Source organism: Danio rerio, chromosome 21, assembly GCF_052040795.2.
Source record: "Danio rerio strain M-AB ecotype USA chromosome 21, GRCz13ab, whole genome shotgun sequence".
Classification (NCBI taxonomy): domain Eukaryota; kingdom Metazoa; phylum Chordata; class Actinopteri; order Cypriniformes; family Danionidae; genus Danio; species Danio rerio.
The window spans coordinates 9,299,001-9,305,000 of record NC_141041.1 but is presented as its reverse complement, the minus strand read 5'-3'; the positions used below and the strand labels follow the sequence as shown (position 1 = coordinate 9,305,000).

Here is a 6,000-nt window from a genome sequence, read left to right as displayed (position 1 = left end):
TTCACAAATACAATTTGTAAATTCAAAAATACACAAATATAATATGCAAATTCAAAACACGATTCATAGAGTAATTTACACAAATACAACTCATTTCATAACTTATGATTTTTACTTTAACTTGTGTTTTGTATTTATGAATTGTTTTGAATTTACAAATTAGATTTTGTTAATGTGAATTGTGCTGTACATGTATAAATTATATTTGTAAATGTATTGTTCTTGAGACAGATCTGCATGGCTCCATAGTTGTGTGACAGTTAAATAAGTTTAAGGATAAACTTAACTTCAGTTGCAAAAAAAAAAAAAAAAAAAAAAAAAAAACACAAACAACACAAATTTTAGTGTATGTTAGCTGACATAGCAACTCATGCTCTGAACGTAACCTGCTCCAGTTCAGGGTTATTTCACCCCTGTACAATCTAATTAGTAAAATAGTATGTGCTGTCCTCATGGCAAAGACAAAATAAAACAGTTATAAAAACTATTATGTTTAAAAATGTGTTGTAAAAAAATGTGTCCATTAAACAGCACTTGGGAAATATAAATATATTTAAAAAATGAAAACAAGAGAAAACAAATAAACAATAAAGCAGCAAGTAACAGGGAAAAAAAAAAAAAAAACAGTCTTACTGGACGTAGCTCAAGAGATCAAGGGAACGCAAAGCAAGTTCACCGGGGCTGAGAAAAAAGGACAACTTAAATACACAGGTTGAAACAAGTCACAGGTGATCGCATTTAAATAAACAAGAACAGCTGAGGTAGAGAGGAAACACGGGGACCTCTAGGGGAATGGAGACAAAGTGCAGAATGGTGACAGTGACAACACGTAACCTAAATTCAATGTCTAGCCAGATTCTAAGGTCATCGCTATATTCATGTCCAATAATGATGTCAAATGACGTTAATATTTGGTTGCTTTTTGGCTGTGTTGGAAAGTGACCAAAACACAACATCGCACAAACATCCTAAAGCATCTTCATATTAACGTCAAATACTGACATTTATTGGTCAGATATGGCAACCAAATTTCTACATTTCAGCTTTTTATCTGTCTGATACACATCTGCTACACGCCATAGTGGTAACGTCCACACAACCTCAAGCTGCAACATCATTATTAGACATTGATATTTGGTTGATTTTAGGTTGGACGTTGGATATTGACATGGGCCTAACATCAACACGATTTTCATTTCCAAACAAAATGCAACGTCTCCTGATATTAGGGTACAACGTCAATCTGATGTCATGTTGATGTCCTGCACCTGCTGGGTATAGTTAGATTACCACTCCTCTATGTTAGTTATGTATAGGTTTAAAACAGCTCTTACAGCCAGTGTTGTATTCATATTCATGATAATGTTTGTGTAGCATCTTAATCCTGTCAGTCATGACATTTCATTCCAATGGATGTCCACGCATGTACCAGAATAACAATAAAACTCAACTTGACTTGATGTCTGCAGGATCCTTGCAAACTTCATATTCACCATCACATAAGCTGTTCATTCAGTGCTTAATCACCTGCTTAATAGGTTTGATTACCAGTTTATTCATGTTGACCTAACACAGAACATGCAGCTGGTACTCTCACTTTCCTTTCTCACGTCTCCGTTTACTTTCCTTTTGTCTCTCTTCCTCTGTCGTTGACTCTTCCTTTATCTCTCCATCACATTCCCTTGTCCTTCACTTCTCACTCCATATCTCTCTCATTCAATCTCTCTCAGGCCGTGGCTTGTTAATGTGATTAATTAGCTCATGTCACGCTCTGCTCTTTGTTACCGGGAACAAAGAGTTCTTTACGCAGTAGATCAATGCAAAACCTCTTTCATTTCCACTCATCCTCTTTATCTCTCCTTCAAACTCAACACAGGCTCGCGGAGCCGCTGCCAGTGTTACTAACACACTAAACGCACGCAAAGAAATGGAGCAATAACTCACATAAAATGGTGCTTCGTGTCATAAATCAAAATGTTCAGGAAGATGAATTATGCGTTATGTGTCTGGATTTTTTTCCCTCCTGTGTGCCAGCTGTTGTCCCCTGAGACTGAGGTTGTGCCTTCTGAACATAAAGAAAACCCTCCTCAGCTTGCAGCCCTGCATGCCAACAAAAGACTTGAAGGGCCCTATCATACACCCGGCGCAATGTGGCGCAAGGCGCGGCGCAATAGTCTTTTGGTAGTTTCAGTCGTTTTGAGGCGTTGCGCTACGCTGTTTAAATAGCAAATGCATTAGCGGTCATTTGTGTGCCCATAGGCGTTCTGGTCTAAAACGGAAGGCGCACTGCTGGCGCGTTGCTATTTTAAGAAACTATAATAGATTTTTCATTAGACCAAAACAAACCCGGTCTGAACTCCGGCGCAGAGTTGCGCCTCGCTTACACACTGCTTAATACGCACAAGAGAGCAATAGGCAAATATCTTTACATATAAAAAAATGTAAATATTAAGGATATATATATATATATATATAGGATATAATAAGAATAGATATAGGATATAAATATAAAGGATTAAAATATTACAAAACATATTATTTTCTAGCCTACTTAAATTGCTGGAAATTAGAACTGAATTTAGAAATAGTTTTGAAACGAATATTTGTGCTTAACAAACAAAATTAATTATTTATAGGCTAATTCATGTCTGTGCGTAAAGGTTTCCCTATCCAAGAGCGAATGTAAAAGTAGAACCATTATCACTCATTCTCACGCAGTAGATGCTCTGTTTAACAGTTTTCTGTTTTCTGTTTGCTAGTGAAATGCTCACTTTTTCCACTTAGACTTACTTTGCGTCCTGTAAATAGCGAATGCGCTTATGGCGCGACGCAGCTGACTCTTAAAGGGAATGTGAGATGAGACTCTAATTGATTTATTCTCAAAACACACCTATAACTCATTAAGAAAATAAACTCAACCCTTTTAGACCATGCGCCATGGCGCAAAGCGGATTTTCCCGTCCTTAAATTAGTAAAAATGCTTTCTGACAGGCCCTAAAAGCGTTTACGCCCTGCGTTTTGCGCTCTGCGCATGGACCGTCAAAATAGAGCCCGAAGTTTGACTGGTTGCTTGTATAACCCATTAGCCCATAGATGTTAGAACTGCAGAATATTATTTTTTTTAAAAAGTACAGTTTTACTACACTGAAACTAAAGTTACTGTGGGCTAAATTTCAACAAATTCAATTTAGTAATGTTTAATTCCATTTGTTTGTTTAAGGGTGCTTTCACATCTGTAGTTTGGTTCATTTGGGGCTCTATTTTGACGATCCATGCACAAAGTCCAAAGCACAGGGTGCAAAAGCATTAGGGCGTGTCAGAATCTACTTTTGCTATTTTAAGGATAGAAAAATCAGCTTTTCGCCGTGGCGGATGGTCTAACAGAATTGATCTTACTCTCTTAATGAGTTATGGGTGTGTTTTGAGAATAAACCAATCAGAGTCTCATCTCCCATTACCTTTAAGAGTCAGTTGCGTTGCGCCATAGCGCATTTGCTATTTACATGACGGACTTTGTCAGTGGAAAAACTGAATGATTCACTAGAGAGAAAACAGTTAAACAGAGCATCTACAGCGCGAGAATGAGAGATGAGCCAACTCATTCTTTACTTTCACTTTCACTCTTATTGATAGGTAAACGTGTTGTACGCGCAGACATCCATTAGCCTACATAATTAATTTAGTTTATTAAGCGCAAATATTTGTTTCAAAACTATTTCTAAATTCAGCTCGAATTTCCAGCAAACGAATAAATGAACAATAATAACGAAGTGTGTTAAAAAAAAAACTTAAACAGTTATTTCCAAATACACATGCTGCGCCCCATATGGTCTAAAACCTGACAAGTGGACAAATCTAAGCTTGTTTTTAACAAAACAAATATAAATATGTATATAATAAATAATACTGCTAATAATGAAAACATTATACAAAAGCAAATTGTCATGAATAAACTAAAAAAGCCCCCCGAGAAAAAGAAGGCATGGAGGCGGTTGTTTTTATATTCATGTAGGCTAGAAAATAATAATTTTGTAAGATTTTAATCATTAAATTCTTTTCCATTTGTAAAGATATTTGCGTATTGCTGTACATGCTGTGTCTATTAAGCAATGTGTAAGCGAGGAGCACAACTAACGCGCTCTGCGCTGGACTTTAGACTAGCTTTGATCTGGTCTATTGTGCATCTATTATAGTTCCTCAAAATAGCAACGCGCCAGCAATGCGCCTTAACACGCCTCCTGTAAGTGCACATATTGATAAAGTAGAAGTATTTTTGACAAGTTACTGTAACTCAAAATTTTATGTTAATTAAAATATTACAATCTTGGTTATTTACCAAGAAAACAGAGTAATTTCTTAATTCCATGTGAAATCAAAATATGCAATGTTTAGTGCATATCATTACTTTAGGCGAACATTTAATATGCAAGTTAATCCACTGACATTTTTGTTTTGTTTTGGTAACCTTTGATTCGATTTTGAACATTTACTTCCACATTTGAAGTGGCGGTGCTTTTCTGTTTATGTCAGCTTGACGGATTCATCAGCAATATTCCAAACCATGCCCTTATTACTGTTAGTTTAAAGGAGGAAATGATGTGCAAAAAGTAAGCTCCGCCCCTATGCAATATTCCATTTCAGTTGGAAGTACATCAACACACTACAATAAAAGACCAAGTGCTTCTTTAGATCCTGTTAGTTAGGTTTAGTTGTTTTGGATTAGGGTTGGAACTGAACAGGAAGGTAGATCTCCAGGAATAGGATTGGGCACCCCTTATCTATTCTATTGACAATGCAAGTGTTTTTTAAAACACTTGTTATACAGTAGCAAATTAAATGAATTGACAACTCACATCGTAGTCCATTGATGAACCCATGTCTAAAAAGATGAGGTCATGTGTGAATTATAGATTATCATTTAATGGGCATCCAATTACAGTAAAAGCAAACCCAAAAATATTTGCTCTAAAATATTTGCAAAGAGGTAGCTAACACATGTTACTATGAGCTATTATGTCCATGTTATTTACATGCACACAAGTAATCTATTTAGGGTGCTCCCTCTCTGACTGCCCATGACAGTTGATTTAGTGCGGGGACTAGGAGATCTAACATGTCATAATTGACAAAAAAATTGTCAAATATCACACAGCAAAGAGCAAAACTAGTCTATAACTTAGCAAATGGCAACAAAATATGCTGGCTAATTGGTGGCTTACTGTTCGTTATAGGATTTTAATGCATGATGTGGAGCCGAAGATCCACAAAGTGGAGTGCATTTCAGGCAAAATCCATTTAAAAACTGTTGATATTCTCTTATATATAGATATAATCCCTTGCAAAGTCAAAAGGTAACTTAGTTTTTTATCCAACAATGAGTTATTTATATTTTGGGGATATTTAAGACCCTCATTATCATGTGGATGAGCATTTATAATTGCCATGTTTCTAGTGTCCCAACTATAATTAATTTGGCTGGAGTTACACACCTAAAGTCATTTGAGTTAAGGTTAAAGAGTTCAATTTACCTTTTACAATTAAATGTAATTTAAATGAATTTAAAACCATTATTAATATTACTTGATAATTCAAAAACTATTTGAATATATAACAACAGAATTAAGTATGAATATTTTAAATTCATAAAATGCACATAAATTCTTACTTATTATTTTTAGTTTCAAAGGCTTCAATTTACAGCCAAAAATTTGCCATTTCTAACCCAGAATAAAAACTACTCTGGAGCAGATTATCTGTGCAGTGTAAGTTGCCAACGCGATAAAACCCAATGAAAATAAACCCAACACGCCTTCTTGAGCCCGAAAACTCAGTTTGCTCAAACTCACCACAAACTTACCTGGGTAAAAATCTAAACCAGTTTTGCAAAACATTAATTTATTCATTTTCTTCCTTCAAGCTGCAACCCATCACTGGGAAGCACCCTAATTCACACACATACATACAGACAATTTAGGTCCCCCAATTCACCTATAACGCATG

General features: G+C 35.6%; 1 long non-coding RNA gene across 2 annotated transcripts in view; it reads right to left on the bottom strand.

Moving 5' to 3' along the window:
* The window catches only part of LOC110438223 (uncharacterized), a 49,620-nt gene that overhangs the window by 14,971 nt on the left and 28,649 nt on the right, over positions 1-6,000 (bottom strand). The window contains exon 1 of one of the 2 annotated variants that reach the window (XR_015519999.1): positions 634-674. The exons of the other annotated variant lie outside the window; for it this stretch is intronic. This is a non-coding gene — a long non-coding RNA (uncharacterized LOC110438223). Of the gene's footprint in view, positions 1-633; positions 675-6,000 lie in introns of those variants that run through there. 2 annotated transcript variants of the gene reach the window in all.